The following is a 24079-nucleotide window of genomic DNA, read 5'->3' on the forward strand; positions in this document are numbered from 1 at the left end:
GAATATCTGTTACATATATAGTTATGTTGTTGGGTAATAACCTCTATATATATATATATATATATATATATATATATATATCGTATATATATACCTTCCTGTATTCCTTCCAACATCTGACTTATTAAATATTTATCTCTCCCCCAGCGTGGTGACGCTACATTCTCTACAATGACAAATACTGATAATAGTACAGTGAATATGAATAGCCGGCTCTAATTTTAAGACACATCAGCCATACTTTCAGAATATTAAAACGTTTAATTATGTGCCCATGGCCGAAAGGGGGGAGGGAAAAGAAAAAGGAAATTTTCCACACAGATCCTGTCCCATTGGCAATTTGCATTTAAATATTCAATCATTAAACGAAATTTTCTAATATTCCCAGTAAGTGGATATTTCATATCGTGTCATATATCAGCATGGATACATTAAGATGTAATATAAAATTCGATACGAGTAAAATGTGCATTAATCGGGCCTTTTGATTCACTTAGGTTTGAAATTTATGATGGACGAAGATTTAAAATATTTTCATTTCCGTCTTACATGTTTAGATTATATTGTATGCGTTACTTTTCGTATGTAGTCATTGGATAATGATTTATCATTGCAGTTTTTCCCTTTTGGTTTGTCTTGCTGCGATCTTAGTGAGGAAGTGAAGAAGTATTTAAGCCTGTTCCGGTGTGGTGGGAGCAGACCAAGGCCTGCAGCGACACGTACCTTATGTCACAACTCCGCAAAGAGCAATCCGTTTCGTTAACGAAGTCAACAATAGTCAACATTTCTATATTGACCGGTTACAGACAATTTTTAATCTAAAATTATCATTATTTCCCTAGGGGAGCAAATATTTGGTTTGTAAGATTCCAAGACTAAAAAACATGTCCGTTTATCACGATTAGCTATGTAGGTACGCTTGGCATATTGCTGAAAAAAGTAAAAAAAACAAGGCGGACCAGTCTGACAGGCAAACCCAGATCATTTCAAAATTTTTCTTGAAAGTTTAATCATATATCCATTCGCCAAGTCCTGGTAAATTAGTCTTCACCCGTCTAGAGGAGATACGTGGACTTTAAAATGAAAAGATTAATAGACCCACTGAAGATGGCAAAATGATGAAAACATCCGACATTCGAAAACAGCGAGAACAGGCAGACGAGGATGACCGCAACGACTCATGTTCATCAAAATCGGATCGTAATCAGAATTGTTGATCTCTAGTCCCCAGAACCGATAGATCGGAAATCACCCAAACAAATATGACACGCAGTCACATTAATACAAGGACCATAAATGATTAATTTAGATTAATCGTCGACTTTGTCACGCAACTCACCTTGCATAATTTTGAATGAACTTGTCATCGGGTCCTTCCACCCTCATCGTTACCAATTAATAAAAAACACTTTCCAATAACTGCTTCAGCGGGTGGTCTGCTGTTAAAGAGCATATAGAGAACAGGATATCAATAGTTAGTACTGAGAATAGGTGACACAACATTAGACACATTGCGCCATCAATGAGCTGGTTGATATCTTTTTAATAAAATCGGAATGAGGTCAATTCACATTTACATTTTCAAAAAAATAATATTTATACTATTATTATATTATACTTTTTCCCAGTTAAAAAATAATAAACGGGTAAAAATTGCCCTTATTTCCTTACAACGTCTTCCTCCATAGAAATCTGTTGAATCAGAGTTTTTCGGCGTGGCAAACAAACCAAACCCGCTCACATGTGTTGTTCCTTGTGACGTTTTAGCCACAATGCTAGACAAAAGGGCATGGGGAAGCTTTAATTACTTTACGGTGAAACTCGAAATGAAATAGCGGGAATAACGACGAGTCTAAATGGCATAAAACAAAATTTGATCATAGTTTAGTCAATTGACCAAGTTACATCTTTCACTTAATTCTTCTTTTTATGTAAGGCCTTGGTTAAGATAAAAAAGTCAGTGACACGAGCGGGATTCAAACCCACTAACTTCGGTTAAGTACGCCGCTGCTCTACCACTTGAGCTATCATGACTTTTATCCTCTCGGACACCAAAATGGCAAAAAGGGGGAAAATTCGAAGTTTGTAGGTTGAGATGGAGAGTTGGTGTCCGAGAGGATCGAAGTCACGATAGCTCAAGTGGTAGAGCAGCGGCGTATTTAGTCGAAGGTCGTGGGTTCGAATCCCGCTCGTGACAATGATTTTTTATCTCAACCAAGACCTTTTTTATATTGTTATACATGCTGACATAAAATCTATGGTATAAATTAAAGAATTATCCGCAATTAAAACTTACTCTGTTTGGACAATCTAATATGTATATGAATAGGGATAAAATAGGCGTTCGGTACCTCGATCTGAGTATATATATTAGGCTCTACTGTTTTTTATAACTCACTGGCCCCCTTCTGATTGTTAATCAACCTCCATAGCCAAAGCCAGCGGCTCCTTAGTGTAGGATCTTGCTTGTGATTTTCCTGTCATTGTTGCATGCACCTACATAGATAGGCCTTCATAAAAAGATAGAATGTGTTCTGCGGTTTCCTTCTCTTCCTGGCACAGAGTTTCTTCTGTCTGTTCTCCTATCCGGTCGTGTGCTTTCTTGTTGCAGTGCTCTGTCAGGAGTTGAACCAGAATCCCTGGTTCGGTTGCGGTTGCCTTCCAGTAATTCCTTTGTATGTTTTGCGGATGGCCCTTCTATAAAAATCTCTACGCGTGCCCCATGCCGGTGGTATTGTTCAACCAGATTTTGGACTCATTAAGAATCCATTTTAAGATGTATCCACTTTTGTGACAAGATGCTGGATTCAGGATCTAATATGTAAGAAAAATATTTGATATATGTATGCATAAAAGTATTTGAATATTGAACTTAATTATGTCTTAATTCGTCGGCTATTTCTACAATTTTATGGTTAAAATGCATAACGTAAATTTGATCTTTCTGGGCATAAAATGACCGTTAAATATTCAATTTATTAAAAAATAATTAGCGAATATTAGACAAATCGTTAGAAGTTATGCCGTTAAGGTGCGAACAGTTTTTTCTTTTTTGTTTTTTTGTACAAAAGTTTGCATAAAACATATCATTATATCCAGCAGCATAAAATTATAAAATATTTGCACAAACGTTTGTTCAGTTTTACGATTATTGGTTAGGCGAAAAAATATAATTTTTCTAAAATAAAAAAATGGGAAATAAGGCAAAACTCTTCCACAAGGCGATTTCAATGATAATCAGCCTAGTCTTCAATCGATAATCTCGTAGAATTTCGTATCTGTTGTGCTGAAGCAAATCAAGCAAACTTCTTACCGACATTGAGTAAATTCACAAAATCATTAAGTCTATACGAAAATTTGACGTACACAAATTCTTGTCGCGTCTTTTACTTCGTATAGCTTGATGTATAAAGTATATATGCTTTAGAGATAATCAGATTGAAAATTGTGGTAATCTGGTTCTATCAGGTTGTCAATAATGGCCCTTTAAATATATGGCTTTCTGTTGTTTATTTTTTTTTTAATTCAGACTGCGCTTTTTGGCGTTGTTGGATTATTCTACTGCACGATCGAATTGGTTCAATGAGTAGGTCAAGAAAGTTTGATAACTACTGGGTTATCCATCGATTAAATCAATGGATTTAACATATTTCGAGCGAGATTGTTTTATGGCTCTCAATGATTGAATACCTTTGAGTTATCCATCGATTACATACTGGTTGATAAACTGTTTGGACGATTTTATCGGAATTGGAATATAAAGAAATAACTTCGTATTCTGACTTGTTGTGGTTAAAAGCAATATCACACTCTAGTAAATTGTTACTTTATGGTACTGGCTGAGAGCATAGGTTAATATTTTACCTAGTTAAAAGTAATAGTTTGTTGATGCAGCGAAGAAAAAATTTTCATGATGAATTAATGAAGTTAATTTAATAATGTAAATAAGCAGCGCACTCCAATACTAATTCACTTACTTTCATTCCCCCACCTGTGATCAAATAGATTATAAAAACTGTAACTCACTGATATTGGTAAATAATTTCAATACTTTGGCCCAGTTATTGATTCAATGCTAGGATCCATTCATATAACTAATTTGATAAAAAAATAAAGGTAAGAAAATTGTGCAACTTAGCGAACACGAGGCCTTAGGTCATCTCTCTACACAAGTTTTTACTTGGGAGAGCTGTTATTGAAATAAAAAACACAAATATCTAAAAATATAAATGATTTATATTGCTTCGTAAAAAATATTATGTAAATTTCAATTAAAATAAAATTCAACTCTATTCTATATCGCCGGTACTAAGTTCGAATGAATATTGGTAGGAGAACTCACGCACCATTGGCCAACAATTCTTAAACAGCTAATAATAATAAATGGCTACCTAACCTGTACAAATAGTCTAATATCTATTGTTCTGAGACGAAGGTCAATCTTAATACATCGACCATGGAAGTACGACTTTCTGCAGAAAAAGCATCATGCTGCAGTCTGGTTTATTGGTTAATTCTTTTTACTCGTTTACCTCAAATCCTGAGTTATTTTCATTGGCGGATGACTTCATAACCCCAGTATCACCGAAATCAGAATCACAGCTTGAGATGACCGTCAGTATAGCTGAAAACAAAATCGAATTTAATATTGAAAAGTTCCAAGCACTAAATATTACAAACAGAAGGAAGACAGGAAGACATGTTAAGGTGTATCAAGGACAAGAAATACCAAATATAAATGATTGGGAATCTATTTTGATAGGACGTTTTCATGGAAGCCTCAGTTAAGTACTTTGTGAAAAGGCACTACAGGTAGTAAAGTTTATAGAGGCATAGGCTGCGCGGTCTTAGAATTATTTATATAGGAACAAACCAGCATTTATTAACCTATGCCTCACCAATTTGGAACACAGCCTCAAGAAAAAATGCAATGTACGAAAACGCAGAATACTCATTACAATAATAAAGGATTATATAACAATATCTTTTCAAGCGTCATTTATATTGGCAGGTGTTCCTCTAATTGACATCAAAATACAAGAGTTAATAGACATTTTCATGGTGACTAATAGTAGCGAAATTTTATTTGGACCAGAGTTCAGAACTTAAAAACCATTACCTTTAAGAGAAAGGTTCCATCTGGGATTTATTGTAAACATCGTTGACGATGGAAGATTCGACGGACTGCGACCATTGCGCTGCTCCATACACCGATGGATGCAGAATTAATGGGAACGTAGGTTGTGCAACACTTTCCTATGAAAATGAAAATTTGAACCCAGTCACAAAATTCATGTTAAACTGGCAGACTGGTGTAAAAGTAAATCATTGCTAATAAGGGCAGATAAGTTTCTATCATGACAATTAAAAACTATAACACCAACAATTGGTTAGGATAAGAAATAAGGCGAAAGTTAAGGGAGTTGACAATAGACAACGGATCGTCGATCAAACTCTCTTGGGTAAAAGCGCATGCTGGTTTCAAAAGGAATAAGCATAGTCACATTAGTGTTAATTTCTTCTTTTTTTCGAACAGCTTATAGTTTTGTCATTATGTGCAATGTCATATATAAAAGATACTTGTAGTCTGATCCATGTGCATGGGCTTTAGGTTAAATAATTATCCAGTGGTGATAGCGTGGAATATTTTTCTTCCATATTGAGTTGACAAGTAGATTAAATTTGGTAACACACAAGAATTGTTTTGTTTGCAACCATATTATGGCCTTGTAGTTATGGTACATATAAGGTAACCGTTTTGATGGTTGTTCAGTCTGATTATCAACTGAGTAAGTACTAGGTGATAATCTTGCAAACAACCTTCTTGGGCTATTTACACCATTTTGTTTTATGGATGTTTTTATTGCCTTGGTCTTAGCTTTATAGCCGGATTGAAAATTGTCCTAAAGTTTCTCTCTTAGTGACCAATAACGTTAATGGACCGGGAGAAATAATCCTACTCATAACGTTAATTTCTTAAACCGAGCATCACTGATATCAGGATATGTAATGCCGCGAAATGGAAAGTTGTGAAAAATGGGGTGATGTGGTGGAAAAATTGTTCGCAACGGAGAGAGGACGAACCGCCGTATTTACTAGGGCGAAGATAAAAGGACTCGCCGTTGGAACGGTTGCGGCCTCCACGGTCGTTGAAGAGATGCCGCAACGTCTGGGTTATTGAGGTAGCGCGTCTGTGAACTCGGTGTCCGGTGACGGGAGTCCCCACCAAAAGCGGGCGAATGTAGCGCAGCCGGTCGGAATGCCGTCCAACTTTTGCTTTTTGGGGAGGGAAGTTGGTAGGGAGCCCCCCCACGAAAATCGGTTCGCAGAGTCAAACCCAGTTACGCACGACCAACGCTATGGGAAGCAGCTCCTTGAGACTCCAACCACCTCCCGTCACCTCATAACTCCCCTGACACGATCTTTTTTTTTTTTTTAATTTTCGTTTCTTTTGGTTTCCAATTATCCCCGAGTGAACTTCCAAGTGTTTCATTTCTAGCGGATACCGGGATTGATTTTTCCTTCGATCATTTTTTTATTTCGACCAAGAGGAACAGTCCGAGCCTTCATGTGGGAGCCCGCATCACTTCTCACGTAACAAGGTAACTCGAATACTATAAATTCGATTTTAACGGTTTGAAATTAATGTTGGAAAAAAATAGTCGGAAAGCCCCTCGGGAAAGTGCGGTTTATTTGCGGTAGGCAAGGTCAAGTGCAAGCCGAATTGCAACGGGCCAGTTTCTCAATTCGCGTCTCCCCCTACTTCCCGACCTAGTTTTGCAATACCGCAAAATTACACTTCTTTCTCCTCTCGCACCGACTCCCGGGCCGAATAGATTTTCCGCGTTTCCTCGGTGCAATATTTGCGAAATCTCGTCCCCATCCGAATATGCGTAAGGGTAGCGCGGCCGTCCCGATCCGCCGGCAGAGTACAACGTGGTGCCGGCCGGCCGACTATCATTTCTGACATTGCAGTTTCCACCGCGGATTTTCCGGGCTGGAAAAATTTCCCCATCCCTCTCTCGCGTACTTTTCCCCCATCAGAAACACTTCCGCAATGTCCCTACTTATTCATTCCCAATCCCTTTCTTGTAATGCGATATTAATCATAGCACATTATTTTTTTTACAACTGAAATCTTATTACAGATTGAGGGTTGGCACAAATAAAAGATGAGTAGATAATATATGACTGGACTCGGGTACACATCTCCATGAGAAGTCAAGAAAATGTACAGTGAGTAGACCAACGATTTTCAAACAAAATATGACAATTCAATTATATATTCAACTCATTATTTTCGTTTGTGCCTGCCTTTTTTCTGTCACACGTTTTTTATTAACGAAAAAAATTTCAAATTTTGTTTATAAAGCTTAGATTTTGTAGTTTCGGAGAAAACCCCTTTTTCTATCATGCCTGTTTGTTGTTGTTGCTATTATATAATTTCGTGTGACAATATGCATGGTTTTTTGTTCATTTAGTGCTGAAAATCTTTCAACGGGCGCCACTTTTTTCCCATTATCGTTAAATCTGCAACCTTTTAAATTTTCTTCTTGACCTTTCTCAGTTGATCCAATTAAAATAATGTATTATTTGACCAATTTCCGGGATAGCGGACAAAAAAGACGTACTGCACTAATTCGTAGACTAACCGGCGTTCAGAAGATCGAGAAACAATTCTAAATGCATTTAAAAATGTGTTCCACGATGCACAAAAATTTCCTCGTGGATTTAATAATAAAAAAAGTTGATATTTTAAACATGAGATAGTAATGGGCTCGGCCTCGACGGGTCAGAGAGATTCTTTTAAACGGTTCGCCGGCGACGTGGAAACAGGTGGCGTACGTTTGGAAAAAAAAATCTATTTTATTTATTTTTTAATATTTTTTATCAACGAGCGAAATGTGAGTGGGGAGGGGAAAAATTTTGGCCGGCTTTTCCGAGTGCATTTTCCCCACCGTTGAAACTTGATGCCGTCCTTATCAGCATGCACCTCCCCACCACCGCCTTATCGGTGTCGATGAAGCAATTGCAATTGCATATGCGTTGGGAATGGGCCAGATAAAGCCGCCTATTAAAAAAAATTCTTTTTTCCTTATTTTTTTTATTGAATTGTGTTTTTCCCTTTCGGAACGTCCACCGTCAAGTGACGTAATTTGAGAGGAAAACCCAATAATTTGCTTGTTAGGATTTGCTATTTTCAGACTGGCATGCGTTTATAGACCTCAGTTATTTTCAATTTCTATCAAGTATATTTTCATTGTTTCTTCTTTTTTAAATTGCATGTGCTTCATTTCTATACACATAATTGTTTAATAATCGCATTTAGAACTGTTTTCATGTGCCTTCCTAATTGTGCAGTATGTCGGTGAAAATTTGTGGATTTCACAATATTCAACAACAGCATTCAAATCGTTGGATGGGTGAGATAGTGATTTATTAGATGTAAATATATTAGTGGGGGTGTATATTTTTCTGCGCCCTGTAAAAGCTATTGTATCTGCCGTTCTGTGCTTATAGCACACCTAGTTCATCAAGGCCCGGTTTCAGCGGTTGAATCTCTTTTGCATTTAAATTGTAATGGGGTCTCTCTTGTAGGGGGTGTGTAGAACTTGCACTTGCCGTGTTGGGTTATGCCATTCTTGTCCAGATGCCCATTTAGTTTACAGTGTTTTGTTAAAAATCCTGTTGATATTCGCTGTTTTTTCTTGCTCCCTTTAATGCGTTCTGTTACCTCTTTCCTTCTAAAATTGTCGAGAAGGTTCTTGGGTTGTTTGGGTCCGATGAGTGAGTTCCATTGTTCCCTCATTTTCTTTTTATCCTTCTAAGGTTCTCATTGATACATTCCTATGCCACAGAAGGGCTCAGGTCCTAACAACTAACGGTATAGCAGCTTGCCCTTTTAGCAAAATCACCTTTTTTTTGGCTATAACCCTTTTCTTGCAATATGCCATCGTAGCCTTTTACTCCCACATGTCCTGGGACCCAGCAGAGGGTGAATTCGTTTTGCATACCTAATCTGTTTAGTTTAGTTTTGCAATTCAGAACCAACTTTGAGTTAATGATGTTTGGTCTTAGAGTTTTGATGGTTGCTTGGCTGACATGATGGTTATATATTTTTTTATACCTTTTGTTCAGATTGAACTGGGTACATCTCTCAATTGCACCGACTTGGGCCTGAGAGGTCCTACCCCGTACCTTCTTGCGGACTAGGCCCATTTGTATACGAGTAGATGATGTCATTTTTAAAGCAATTCTCTTTTCCATTCTTTTTTGGTACCTCAATTTGTTTGGAAATTTACTGATTAATTAAGATGAAAATATGAAAAGAGAAAAAACTGAATAAATGCAATTTGTTGCGTAACAGATGCCTAAAAGCACAGTTATTGCGAAGACGACTCACACTGCTTATCAGATTTAACTTCATAAATCTTTTACAGTAAAAGATTTGTTGTAGGAAGAGGAGGGAAAATACAAGAAAATTGAAATATTCTAAATATTAATTTTATCAATATCGCATAATGACACTGCTTACAGTGTAAAAAGCATTCAGTTATTATTTGAAATTATATCTTTAGTTTGCTATCGAACTTAACCAAAAAATAAATACTTCAGAACGACAACCGAATTATAAAAATGCAAAACGGCTTGTAGGGCTTTTAAAATAATTGATGATCATGGTTAATATCACTGTAAAATGACGGAGAACACATTGCACTATTATTTTAGAGCAGAAAACGATGTTATTATTTTATCCCTTTGTTCGAGGACTGTGATTCAACTAATGCAAATTCTATAATTTGTGAAGTTGATAAATTAAAGCCCTTCAAACGGCTACATTATTCTTTAATAAAATATAAACAAATATTACTGGAGGAAAATATTGAAAAATGTACGTCCATTGTGGGCCTCAAAGGGCAGTTTTTGTAGGGTAACAAAGAATCACTGAAGAAAGGCCATATAAAGCAAAATAAACGAAATGCAGTAATATTTTAGTCCGAGTCCACACCACTTTTTTACACCAAAACGTCTTATAAAACATCGCTTACTAATAAATATCACCTTAATATACGATAGAAAATCGCACCAACACTTGGGCATTTTTTGTACTAAATTTCTGAGTAAAAGTTAACAGTGAGTAACTACTTTAAGCTAAAAAAAACACGTAATGTTACTGCTGGTAGTTATTTTTAAAATATGTTTCTAAATCTCGCTTTAGGGGCATAACTTTACACAACATTAAATCCAACGCGCCCAAATTTCACCTTCAAAAGGCTTAACAGCGGAAAGCTGTGTGCTTAGCTTTGGCTTTTATACCGGTTTTTACGGTTTTGAGAAGACCAATGTTGTAAGGAACAACATTTATAGTTAATATTTAACCTGTTGAAACCGAAACTTTCGACGAGTATTCATAATATATTAATATCATTGGAATGTATGTTATCACACTTTTTATCTGTCTTAACTACAAAAAAAAGTCCGTCCAACTTTAGTTTTGCAGTTTTCAAACAGTATTTGAGATTATAGGATTTTAGTCGGTTGTAGAATCGTTATTGACGTAATAATTAAGTTAAAATATAAGTAAAACGATTAATTGTTAAACAGTGTCTTTACAAATCATGTGTCAAACAATTTTATAGTGTATCACATAAATTACATTTCTTCATATTTTCTATGAGATGGTGATTATTTTAAATGAAGTAGAAACAATATTATTATGATAGGATCATTATATGTTTGTGAACTAAATGCCCCGAACCTAAGGTTGTTTGGACCGAAAACTCGTGTTTCATATTAAACATAAACATTTCATTTAATTTCTCTCTACATACAATATGTAATGTTTGTATATGTTAAAAAGCACATTGCGAAAAGCTTGTTAAAAAAATTGATGATATATCATCTTAATTGAAGAGATTATATTAAAAATAAGATATATCTGACGGATAAAAATATAAAATCATAAAGATTGCTCAGTGGGATAGTATATGGTGTGATGGTTTATGGTAAGGAATGTTTAAATAAATAAATCCCAAATATTCCCATTGCTTCATGACAAAACTAGTGAAAACGTAACTTCCGATATGGAATAATTTAAGAAAATCATGGTAAACGCCCAGTGGTAATATAAATATGTTAATAAACTAAACTATGTTATTTCAGATAGAGGAAAGCCCAGCTAATTTTGTTAGTTTAGACAATTATTTATGGCTTTAGTTAGTTACGAATCCCTATTGTAAAGGAAAATAATAGAGGGATGTCGATGGTTAAACTCGAAATCTATATACGAAAGACATTTCTGTGGTCAAAGTACATTTATCATAACTTTATCTATGTAAAGCGGTTGGCTCAGTTTAAGTTTCAGTTGCACAATGGTTCCATAAACAGTAAAAAAATTAGTGAAATTACAACACACTGAATCATTTAGAATTCTTGTAAGAAGTATTATGTTTTAAAAAATATACCATTTTTTGACAATTTGTTAACGAAGTAAACTAACCAGCATGTTTGAACTTCTAAACGCTTTGCCCCGAGCTTATTTTATAAAAGAACATCTACGATGATGCACAGTTTTAGTGGGTAACCATGCTAAACCATAAAACTGTTTTTGTATTTAGACTATTCCTTCTATAAATATTTTGGGTGGCATGATAAACAGCGAAGAACAAACGTTAGGTTAAAACTTTTCAATTGGGAGGATAAAATAAGTTAAGGCTTTTCTACTAAGGTGTGCAGGGCAATTCGTTTATATAATCTTTCCTAAGATATTATATCTGTTATCAGAGCTTTGAGATACTTAAATAATTAATGTTCCGCTTTGACCAGTTTGAGTGTTGACAATGACCAGGCTAAAAGAATTTTGTGGAACAAACACCGTTATATATATANATATATATATATATATGCAATATCAAGTAATCCCTTCAGGAGAAAAGTTTTATTTATGGAATCAACGTCATCCATGAGTTGAAAAATAAAGCGACATTTAACAAGGATCTGCTATTTTTTCCAAGTTTAATATACTTCACCCAGGTGGTACTTTATTCAATTTGGAAGGCTTTTCTTTATTTTGAAGGTTCAATTTATTTCTTTAAATAAATTAAATAATTAAACTATAATTGCCCGTGATGAAGGCTGTTTCTTGATACATTTTCCTTACAATTCTTCTCAGCTTTCAGATTTTTAAAATATGGAAATCAGATTCCTTTGCTTTCTAGGTCTAGGAGCGACCATTGATTGTGAGCCTTGCAGAAATCTTTCTTTTCTTTTCCGCGAAAGCCTTTACTGCTGAAAGTTTTTAGTTCGTTTGATTGTAATTGTTGTAAAATTAACGTTAAAACCATTTAATAAGTCGTGATGGCCAAACATATACTACCTGTGATCATTAGAATTACAGAAAATAGATCGTTTACATTTTGGGTTTTGGAGCAAATTTGTGCTGAAATCAACATATACTGTTTGGCTTGTGCCTCTGATAAATCAGGAGGTTTTAGTCTTGGCAGGGCACCAGGTTTTTTGTAAGAAATGCATCTTATCCTGAATTTCGGATCGACCTACCTTAATTGATGCATTCTCGTTGCAGTTTGTATGAACAATTAAAATGAAATAGTTAATAATTATTTGCTTCGTTTAAACAAAACAGTAAAATTAATATTATAGACAGGATTTTATCATCTTTTCATAATGACTTAATGTTTTAACACTTATCCTCGGAATTCACAGCAACACAAAAAATTATTCAAAGTAGAATACGATCAGAACTGAACTTTTCTTTATTTGACCAAAATAATTTTAGAAAAGCTGCTATTGAAAAGACTTCTTTCGATTCTAAATTTTGAAAATATAATTCCAGATCGTCAGTTTGGTTTTTCGCAGCTGTCACTCAACTGTTCAATAGTGCCATCGCGTGCTAGACATTATTTCCCCCTCCCTTGAGATAGGACAGTACTGTTTTGAGGCCTTTCTTTACGTGAGCCAAGCTTTCAATGCTCATGCGTTCATGAGGTATCCTTCCATCCACCTACCATCTCATACTGCACAGTTAACTCACTGACTGGTTTTTCCAACTCGAAGGCAATTCTCTTTCTGAATATTTCTCTATCCATGCTCTGGTGTTCCTCAGGGTGGTGTTCTGGCCCCTCACAGTATACCACGTAAAAACAACTGACAATCCATTACATTCCAAACCACCACATTCACATTAGAGACGATACAACAATTCTCTCTAGTAATTCCGAACCTGTTATTTCCACGTTTCGTTTTGCGACAAAACTAGAGAATAAAACAAACGGAGAAGAAAGAAGGAACAGTATGTTGAAAGCAGGAAAAAAATTTCCTCTCCAGTCCACTTAAATAATATAACTCTCCCAACTGAGGACAAGGTGCCGTACCTCGGGCTGTACCTCTCAAACACCTGACGTGGAATCCTCACACATGAACGTCAGGAGGTACTAACTCGATACAGAACTCTTGCACGACTTTTTGAAAAACGTTGGATTTACCTTTCAAAAATAAAAGACTGCTTTACAACACCATAGTTAAGCTGTTATGGGCTTACGGACTGGAAGTGTTGTGTTCAGCCAAACATTCCAACATCCGCCTTATTCACACTGCCCAATCCTCAATCCTACGAAAAAATACAAGAAACTCCATTTTATTTATCGAACCTAACTACATATACAGACTTAAATGAAGATGCAATCTGTTCCCGTTAGTGCAAATTTCACGAAACCCCCCCCCCAACCAACGTAAATCAGCACGCCAGAAAACTCGCATCTCGACAAATTCCCTCGAATCCTCCTCGCCGACTGAAGAGACGATGGCCGCGAGATCTTGAAAGTGATGATGATGATGATGATAGTGAAAGTGATAATGACACAAGTATTAATTAAACAGTCAACATCTTAGTATCGGTGGAGTGGTGGTGTATAATATGTAGTAATCCCTTTACCATTCGCGGGTGTTTGGTTCCAGAAAACTGCCGTGGATGTTAAATCCGCGAATGTTTTCGTATGCTATAAGGAGGGAAAGAGGTTTAGGTTCCATGACGCCAAAAATCAAGATTCAATAGAGTACTTTTTAAAAAAAGTTTATTCGAAATGAACGTAACAGAAAACATAACAGTGTTTGAACATGTTAATTGTTTTCATTGTTTGCATTTTTTTGATGTGCAAGTAATCAAATAACTATTAACTGTTCGCTGTATTGCCGAATAATTAATTTCTTTGAGAATTTCCACATAAGGATTTGAAGGGGCCTCGACATCCCTTTTAAACTTAAAACTTCGATTTAAAGATGGGTCGAAATCCATTGCTTGGTACATGCATAAGTTGGTCCCTCAAGGTTAAAATTGCCCTGAGCTGTTATGAAGAAAAATTTTGGCCTGCATAAAAAATGTAACATATCAAAAAATTTTGTTCTTTCAGCAAGGGTCAGGATGGTTTTTTTGGTTTGGAAGTGGAGGCATTTTGCGACACAACTAGAGAATAAAACAAACGGAGAAGAAAGAAGGGACAGTATGTTGAAAGCAGGAAAAAGTTTTCTGAGATTCAATTAGAGCCTCCAATCCATTTTTTAAAGAATTCTTTCCGAAACGAAAATAAAATTATTTACGAAACTATTTTTTTCCTACACGAATAAAGAAATCGGACTTCCGCAAATGACAAAACTTTCCTCATTTTTTCATACATGAATAGTCAAAACCGCAAATATCAAAACCGCGAGTGTTAAGGGATTATGTATTTCCTTTCTCATTTGAAGGTACATGGTTGTTATATACTACAAATAAAATAAAATAAAAAATAATCTCCTTTTTTTAGGCAAATATAAATGAAATTCTCTTCTCTTTTTGTACAATAATGTATGCATAAATGAGTAATTAAATCAAAATCGAAAGGTGTTGTCAATTAGGTATGTTTGGTAACTAAACCGGTCCACGTATTATTGCTGTAAATCTGCAGTAGGTACACTCTAAATCAACGTGTTAATCCACTGTAAACTGCTTAATGCAATATTTTCATTAATAAAATAAAAAGAAAGACCTGAAAAGATAATAAAAACTTGGATCTGGATCTGGAATAATGTTTTCTTGTGATAGGCGTACGATAAATATACACATAATTTTGCAGTATTTTTCTCGTGGGAAAATATTTTTATAATGGAATTTACGTTATAATAATTAAAGTTTAAAACATTTAAAACGCAAGTGGGGACTTTATTCTAAAAAGTGTGAGGTTTAGCTAAGCCTAACTTTACGTCGTACGTTCATATAGAAATCAAAGGATAAAGGATATTGATTGTTCCATTTTGTATTGCCTGTCAAAGAATGAATTTCCGGCATAATTTTTAAATGTGAATAAATTCAGGTAGTTTTTCTCATACCTTATCACATTACGAGCATTCCTGCATGCCTAATAACCATGGACTGTGTCCAACCTTTATGTATATACTTTAATCAGAATAATCCGATTGGGTAAATCCTAATCAAACCCTTGCAAATATTGAATACATAGTAAAAAAAAACTATTTGAATCACTTACATCACATTATTACTGTAACTAAGTATTACTGTACAGTACATTATTACTGTAAGTAAAGCGTGCTATTCTTTATGTATAGAATTTAAAAACTATAATTTTTCGTTTCATTACTAATATAATTAATTGATTTCCTTGTCCTTTGAACTAAAAAAGTAATCTATAACGCTTTTTTTCAACAGTCGCTAAAAATTATTATGTGGTAATTAAAACAATTCGCAAGTGCAAGTCTACGATAAGTTTATTCCTTGTTTTAATGACGGTAACCAATTATATTAGCATATTCAAATCTAAAATCTAGGCAGCTAAACATGTATTTACGGGGTTTGTTCATTCGAATGTAATCGTTCACTTACGAGCTAGCGAATATGGAATCTTATTACTTAAGTACAAAATACACGAGAATGCACAGATTTAATCGATTCGTTTAATTTATAAAAAAAACAATGCTTATTCTTACACAAGATTTATTAAAATTAACTACACAACGGAAAATAATCTTGAAATAAAAGCATTTGAGCGTAATGGTCAAGGAATGTGCGACGAAATATCCAGATCGTGAAAAATTATCGAAAATAATACACCGCGCGAACGAATACTAGTGAATTAGTAATAATATAAACGAATTATATTATCACATTCGTACTCAAATCTACACCGTTATCCGCGTTGGTATTAATGCTCGAGCCCATAAAATTAAATATGCTTCGTAAGACTCTTGCGCGCGCTGGTGTAAAAGCCATAAAGTACGGAAGAGAAAACAACCATGCATCAATGATAAAAATCATTCATGATATAACTTACGAATCCCCGTACTATTTGTTTAATCAGAATCACAAAAAATAGATATTCCAAACTTTTGCTCTAATCTAAATTCCAGATTTTCCCGTAGGTTATTTATTCAACTTGTACGCTTGGCAATATTGGTTAATATTATTTAAATATTTTTCGATAAGAAAACAATAAAGGATTTAGCGGAATTTTCATACTATAATCAGTTTAATAAACTTTTTTTAACATACTTCATTTGATCCGTTATTTGATTTAATATGGCCTAATTATTTTACATACCATCGAAAGAACAATTGACAGTGATGTATCTTCAAGCATATTTTTGTTATGTTAATATGGACTAAATATGTACTTTTTACTTTTATCCCGAAGTGTTCTCTCCCCGATTTGCCCACCTTAAAGTTGCTCCAGGACATGCGGTATTCGCTGAATGCCGATTGCCGCCGAATATTTGCCAAGTCTCGAGATGCTCGTATTGGCGTTCGCCAAATAGAGTGCGTAAGTCTACACACTGCGGGGTTTTTTTTTTGCCTTATGATCTTTGCATATTAGCCATGACGAATTCTTATGTATGTTGTTCAAATTGGGGGTTATCGGGAAAAAAAGGGCCAGAGGCGACGGTGGGAATCGAACCCATGACCGCGGCGTGAGAGTCTCTCATGCTAACCACTCGGCTACCGCGGTCCCCGCACTGCGGGGTTTGTATAACCTCCTACGTATTTGCTAAGTGCCGTGCAAGTCCTCAACTTACTACCAATCGTGATGGGCAGCAGTGAAACTGTCATTGGTTCAGATGCGTTACTGTTCTGTACAGAAGCTACAAAGTAATTAAAAAAATATATTTAATTATATTTCCCGCATGTCTGGAGCCATCTTGGGATCTATACCTCAGGGGAGTTCACCTACCCCGTTACGCGGCTCGGTCTCAAGTATCCCCCTGCTTGAGCCAGATGCTCTGGAGATGTATTTTCCCAACAGGCGCCAGGAATTTTCGAATTCTAGGTCATTCCAGCCCCAATGCATGCAAAATATAACCTAACTAACAACTAACATCGTACAAATAAATGCATTCACGCCCTTACCACTCAGACTAATAAATAAATGCACTTAGACAAAACACAGAGCCATAAAATACATAAAACAAATCTGAAAACAATAAAAAAAAACCGTATGCTATAAAAAGCGGAACAGAGGTCACAGAAAGCTTCTATTAGGAATGACACATCAAGCAACCTTTAGGAAGTCACTCCTTCGCTATACAGGACTCACGCCACACCATCGCCGTTCTTGTATCTGTCTGTAAAAACTAGACGAAAATCGGCGTATCTATTTCTAAGTTTAGTGAACATAACTTTGTAGAGATATGGCGCTGAACACGACTTAGGCAAGACACTCCAGGATCTTCCCTGCTAGAGCATGCCCCGGCTTTCCCAAGAATCCGGCGTGTACCCGAGGGGTACGCTGCTCTCTCCGAGGTTCGGGAGGCAAGAACCCCAGCTCGCAGCACAGACTCTGGCCGAGATCGCTCCAAGACCTATAGGCTCGATATAGTAGAGCCTATCAAGCTCTTTCAGGACGTTTTTCGGGCCGAGGATTAGGCCGTACATCTATAAATATGGTTATACACAAAAGGAAAAAAGATATAGTAGTTGATTGAGAACATTGTATTATTATTTTTCATTTCAACCAAAACCTTACGTAAAAAAATTAATTAATTGAAAGAAGTAGTTTGGTCAATAGACTGCTAAATATAATGGATTTAATAAGTAAAACGAAGTATAACTTCACTAACAGCTCCGCGTGGCCACTTCGTATCTCGGCGAGAATCGAATCCTGATTACACTACATTTGAAAAATGTCAAAAAGGAGGGAAAATTCGAAAGGTTGTAGGTTGAGATGGCGAGTTGGTGTTCGAGTGGTTCGAAGTCACAATTGCTCAAGTGGTTAGAGCAGCGTCGTATTGAGCCGAAGGTCTTGGGTTCGAATCCCGCTCGTGACACTAGCTTTTTCATTTCAACCAAAACCTTACGTAAAAATATTAGTATATAAAATCATAATTCAGTGTAATAGTTTTTATCGAATCAAATGATGAAATGTCTTCTGAAAATTTTCGGAAGAAAAAAATAAAAACTATCTGGGTAACATTTTGGTTTGCATTTCTACCTAGATATTGTTTCGGCGAGAGGTTCCTCGCCAAAAAGGAAAGAATTGAAATTTTCTTACTTTATCGCTTTAAATCTTATCTGAAATTATCGTCAAGTTAAAACCTTTTCCTTTTCCCGGAAACACCGAAGTACTATTCATCGAGAGGCTGGTGGATGTACAAAAGTCATTGCTTTAAATTTTCTTCGATTACTTCAGCAAGACGAATTACAAGAGATTAATCGTAGTGTTTCATTGGTTAACTGTTTTCTATTCTTACATTTTAGCACAGGTTGTTTTATTGATAGCTTGGCTAAAGAAAAAAAGAGATATTGTTTAAATTATTTTATTACTCTCCATCTTTAATACTATCATGACATCTTTAATTGAAAAGTTACTCTTTTTTCCCGATATGTTAAAACTACATCTTACTTAATAAAGTAGAGGGTAGTAAATAGTCGTAGTTATTTGTTAAAAAGCTACATTTTTACGTTTTATTACATTTATTGGTTCGATAATGTGCCATTGAGAAAATTTTCACTATAACTGGTGTAGATTTTTAGTTTATATTCAACGCCGTTCGTATTACCGCTGTGAGATTAAGTTGTGTTGCTGTGGCTTAGAAAAACAATTTATCAGAAGTTATCTTCAATTTGAGAAACAGCCGGAATCCGTGCCGCTTCGAGTTTATATCTAGACATGCGTGTTGTGGCATGCAAACGAAACCATATCCGAATAGTTTTTCTTCTGGCCCTTTATCCGTTTTGCTGCGTGGCCAATTCATCTTAAGAATACACCACGGGAAAAACCGTTAAAATATCGCATTTTTTAACAGTAAAATGTTAAAAAAAGTCCACTCCGTGTAATCCAAAATTAGTTTAAATACCTAAAACCTGACTTGATGTTTTGGAAATGATAATATTGCCGTTCTATTATGCGATAAAACACGGTTTCTTCAATGTGGCGACACCAACTATGCTATCACAAAATATTCCACATGAAATTTAACACACGCCAGGGAAGAAAATTAAAAATTGATTTCCCTTTCCGTCGGTCAAAATACTGTAGAATTATTGTAATAAACGATGTAAAAATATTACTTACAGATATGTATATTCAACATAAACAATTATTTTAAAGCGATATAGGATACAGATTAGGGCTCAGAAAGAACCTAATTAAAGTTTTTGAAGAACGGTTTTTGCAATTAGCAATCTTTACAAGCTATTGCCGCTTTTATCATTAAAAGTATGTAAAACGATGAAAAAGAATGTAAAAGGGACGTGATGCAAGGTTTAGTCTTTGACACGGCGCTCATCACTGTAAGGTAAAGGTCCCGGGTTCGAATCCAGCGTCCCTGCATTCGAACCCGACGTACTTACAAATGGCCTTTTTTCAAAAACACCGGCACCCTGAGGGTTTATATATTATGACCTCTGCTGTTGCGAACCCTCGTAAAAAAAAGAAAAAAAAAGGAACATGATAGTGAGAAATGTTTCCTCCTATACACAAAGAGCACTCTTCATTTTAAAGAGTATTTTATTTATTACATATAAATCTTGACTATTTCCATCATAACAAATATGGATATATTTGAAAACTACTAATAATATAATGTTTACTTGTTAGGAAAACGAAAAGGTTTTGGATGTATCTAGAATTTTCTCCACTACTGTTGATGTTTGGATTGGTAGATTTTCCGGCGCATAAATATTTGCGGGGTAGCACTTTAGATAGATTGATTGCAAATATAGTTGGGGTGCTTGCCTGTGTTAACTATCCTCAATAGGATAACTTACTACACAGTATCTAACTTTGAAGACTTAGTACAATAACACTTACTGAAACACTAATACAATTTAGTATTGTACTAAATCGGATTTGGATGTATTGTGGTATAATATCATATCATTACAAATTTTTCAAAAGATAAATTTGTGCACATTATGTCTAACCTTATCTTGGCTCTTTCGTTTAACATCAACACGATGACGCTCGTTGAACCTGAACCCAACTACTCACACTTAACCTTAACAACTCTAATTGTATCTATACATATCTTTTCGTTTTAACTTCAACACGATTAGGTTTGAAGATGGTCGTTAAACTAAACGACCCCTTATTTCAAATGATAATACGTCAGTTCCATATTTTACACTTTCAAAGGACCTATTTGCGAGTTACTCTCAAGTTTAACCTCAATGTGGAGTTTCAAGTTAATATTTTACATGACTTCTGTAGATTAAACTTAACTCCACAACTCTAATCACAACGTGTCGTCTTACACAATGACGCTCGTTGAACGTCAATCACACCTTTAACCTGTACATCACATTTAACCTTAACACGACTAATTTAAACTATAAATTTCGTTTCGTTTTTATGCTCGTTAAACCTAAACTTGATCTCTTACTTAAAATTATAATAAGTTAGTTTAATATTTTACTCTTTCAAAGAACCTATTTGTGAGTTAGTCTCTTGTTTAACCGCAATGTGACAATTCAAGTTAAACTTCAACCCTGGAACCTTAGTTTAAACTTAACACATCTCTTCTGAACTCAACGTGTTGACTCATTTCTAACCTGATCGCTCTGACGCTCGTTGAGCCTCAATCCGACTGCTCACATTTAACCAAAAACAATTAGTTTAAAGTCAACGTGCTGACCCATTTTTAACGTCAACCCGATTACTTACGTTTACGCCCCCAAAACGACGAATGTTAACTAAGCATTTCGACTTATTTTTAACCTTGAGATGCTGGACGCTCGTTGAACCCGACTACTCACATTTAACACAAAAGACTGCTGTAGTTTAACCTCATGTCGACGCATTTATAACTTAACCAAGATGATGCTCGGTGAACCTAAAGTTCACATACTTAAAATGATAAGTTTTCAGTTACTTTCATATTTTAATTTTTCAAAGGACATATTTGGGAGTTAGGCTCATGTTGAACCTCAACACGACGATTGTAACCTCATTTGTCAAGTCATTTGTAATCTCAGCATGAAGATACTCATTGAACATGTCCCCTAAAATGATCATTTATGGGTTTGTTTCATATTTAACAGGGCGGCTTTCGTTTAACCTCGGCGATTCGCGTTTAACCTTAACACGCTACTCTAATATAAACTCAACAATTTAACCTAAACAAGATGTCTCATGTTACTTCTTAAAATATTAGGATATACATTTTTGAGTCTCGTAAAGATGATTGAACCTCAAAATGTCACCTGGCTTCATAAAGCATTAACATCTAATAAAAATAATCACTAAGCACAATAACACTTAGGGTTAAAAACTATCGAGCGTTGAACATTACTACAATTGAACTGCCATAATGATGATTGGTCATTAGGAAACCAACATGACTTATCTCGTTTAAGCAACAGGCATTATAAGCGTTTTCTTCCGGTTTATTAGTTTTTGATAGCCAATATCATCGTGGGTCGTTATGATGGATCCATCCATGCCACCGTGTTTACTACAAACTAATGATATAACACGTATAAACTGCGATGAACTTTTAGCAGATGTACCAGATATCTCTGTTTGACATTATGAAGTTAAATAACTTAGGATTTGACACGTAACAAAATATATACGAAACACCGCTGACTCAACGAGGGCTATTATTCCATTAGTCTATAGCCGTCCACTGATCCGCTATTCTTGCTGTCTATCGTGATCGAAATAAATCAGTAGCCTAATTTATTTTTAAAACATGTTTAGAAAGAAAACAGAAAGGAAAGATTTCATATTATTAAATAAACACGTTTTTTCTTTAGTGAAGCCTCGTTGCGATGCATTATTAAAAGTTAATGAAAATCAAATTATCTAGATTTGAAAACAAAAATGGATTTAGGATTGAAATACATCCGGCTTGTGGCCTTTTATAGGATAGGTAATCATTATCTATTTACTAATTGCTATGATGATGCTTTTTTTATAAATATAACGAGCATAACCGATCACACTAAGTAACATCTTCCCCCCAGGTTGTCTTCTAATTTAATTTGTGCGGGGAAGCCGTTAAAATCGTTTTAGAGCAATTGGTCGGCGAGCATGCCCTCTAACCCGAAAACAGGTTGGGTCCCATGCCTTTATTTAATGCAGTTGTTTACTCAATTAATTGGCGCAAAAATTAAATTTAACTATCAGCCTGTACCGTTTTTTTCTATTATTGGACTGCCTAATGGTGATGATCTCTATTGAATAAAGGCACTAGGGCAAAATTTTGTTTAATGGGATTCTGTTCTAACTTGTTTTTAATATTGATGAGCCCTCTTTAAAATTAAAATTGATTAAAAAGGTTGTGGGCAGACGTACAAGTGTCACGTTTGGTGGTTGAATGAAATTCAGTCATTTCAGAGTGAAATATTTAAGATTTTGGCCTGTCTTCTATTGTTTCCAACTTGTAAAATTCCTCATGATGGATGCAACAAGCCTCTTATAACCGGAGTCCAAAATTATAGCGGGATTAATTAGATTAATACTAGTATGAAAATATACGTTAATGGGCCACCAATAGAAAGAAAGACGTTTAGGATATAAACCTTATGGGAAAAAATTCTATGTCATTAGACTTAGTGTTAATTTCATTTGGAAATAATAAGAACAACTCGTAAAACACTGAACAAACCAATGTACATATACTTAAAATAAAAACAACCAAATTTATTTAAAAACCCTTCTCCTCGTATTCGGTTGATCCTTTTGAAATCAAGTGGGTAATTCTCTGTTGGAAACCAACCCCGTCTCAATAATGCAGGAGGTTCTTAAGATGTTTGTTAAGCCCGAAGTGTTGATTCAGTCCAGTCAAACCTCAACGAGTTTAATTTAAAATGTACAAAGCACTCCCTCCAAAAAGCTCATTAAGTTTAAGCTATTAGCGTATAATAAAATCCAATGATGTAGATGATTCAATCATGACCTCTCAAGAATTTCAAGTATAATTGTGCATTTTTGAAGTGAAGTGCCAATAAAAACGTATTGACTAAGACAAAATAGTATAATTTGTATACAAAATTCCTTAGGGCCCCTTGTTTCATCTTTGATCCTGGGGTATTAATTATTTGATTTGCTTTCATATTAAAAAAAAAAAAAATTCAGTTCTCGCAGATTTTTACCTAAGAAAGCGACAATGCTTTTATTTATTGACAGTTTACGAAAAAAGTATATTTCAATTTTTTAAACAGGATAAACATAAAATAAAAATGTATACATCAAATTTAAAACCGAATTATACAATATTTTATTATGTACGTAATTACAAAGTAATATTCATATATTGTTCAATTCTCAGATAATTTAGATGTTTTTAATTTTTATTAATTTCCCTCTTAGCTAGATTAACAACAATAATCCCATTATTATTAAAATTATATTAGCTCAGTGATGTCTCATAAAAATACACGTAGGAATATCGCTTGGAAGGTGCATATTAAAAATGTACATGGCTTAAAATTGCATAGATTATGCAGTAAGGTAGTAAAAATAGAGCTTTCCAGTTTTTTTATTTTTTTATAGTTTTTTTAATGTCATAATTTACATTATTTAATGGATAATGCGAGATTTAATCTATTTAATCTGCGTAGATAGCTTTTTAT

The 24079-nt window shown here is 35.0% G+C and overlaps 1 protein-coding gene across 5 annotated transcripts in view; it reads left to right on the forward strand.

Moving 5' to 3' along the window:
* The first annotated feature begins 6320 nt into the window (after positions 1-6320).
* LOC106672012 (myeloid zinc finger 1-like) overlaps positions 6321-24079 on the forward strand; it is a 94313-nt gene continuing 76554 nt past the window's right edge. For 2 of the 5 annotated variants that reach the window (XM_014403063.2, XM_014403064.2), the window contains exon 1: positions 6321-6602. The gene's annotated coding sequence lies outside the window, so the exon portion shown is untranslated. Of the gene's footprint in view, positions 6603-7148; positions 7237-24079 lie in introns of all 5 variants that reach the window. The other 3 variants (XM_014403065.2, XM_014403066.2, XM_014403067.2) reach the window with 3 other exon arrangements.

The sequence above is a fragment of the Cimex lectularius genome, unplaced genomic scaffold, assembly GCF_000648675.2.
Source record: "Cimex lectularius strain Harlan isolate CLEC.00 unplaced genomic scaffold, Clec_2.1 scaffold169, whole genome shotgun sequence".
NCBI classification, from domain to species: Eukaryota; Metazoa; Arthropoda; class Insecta; order Hemiptera; family Cimicidae; genus Cimex; species Cimex lectularius.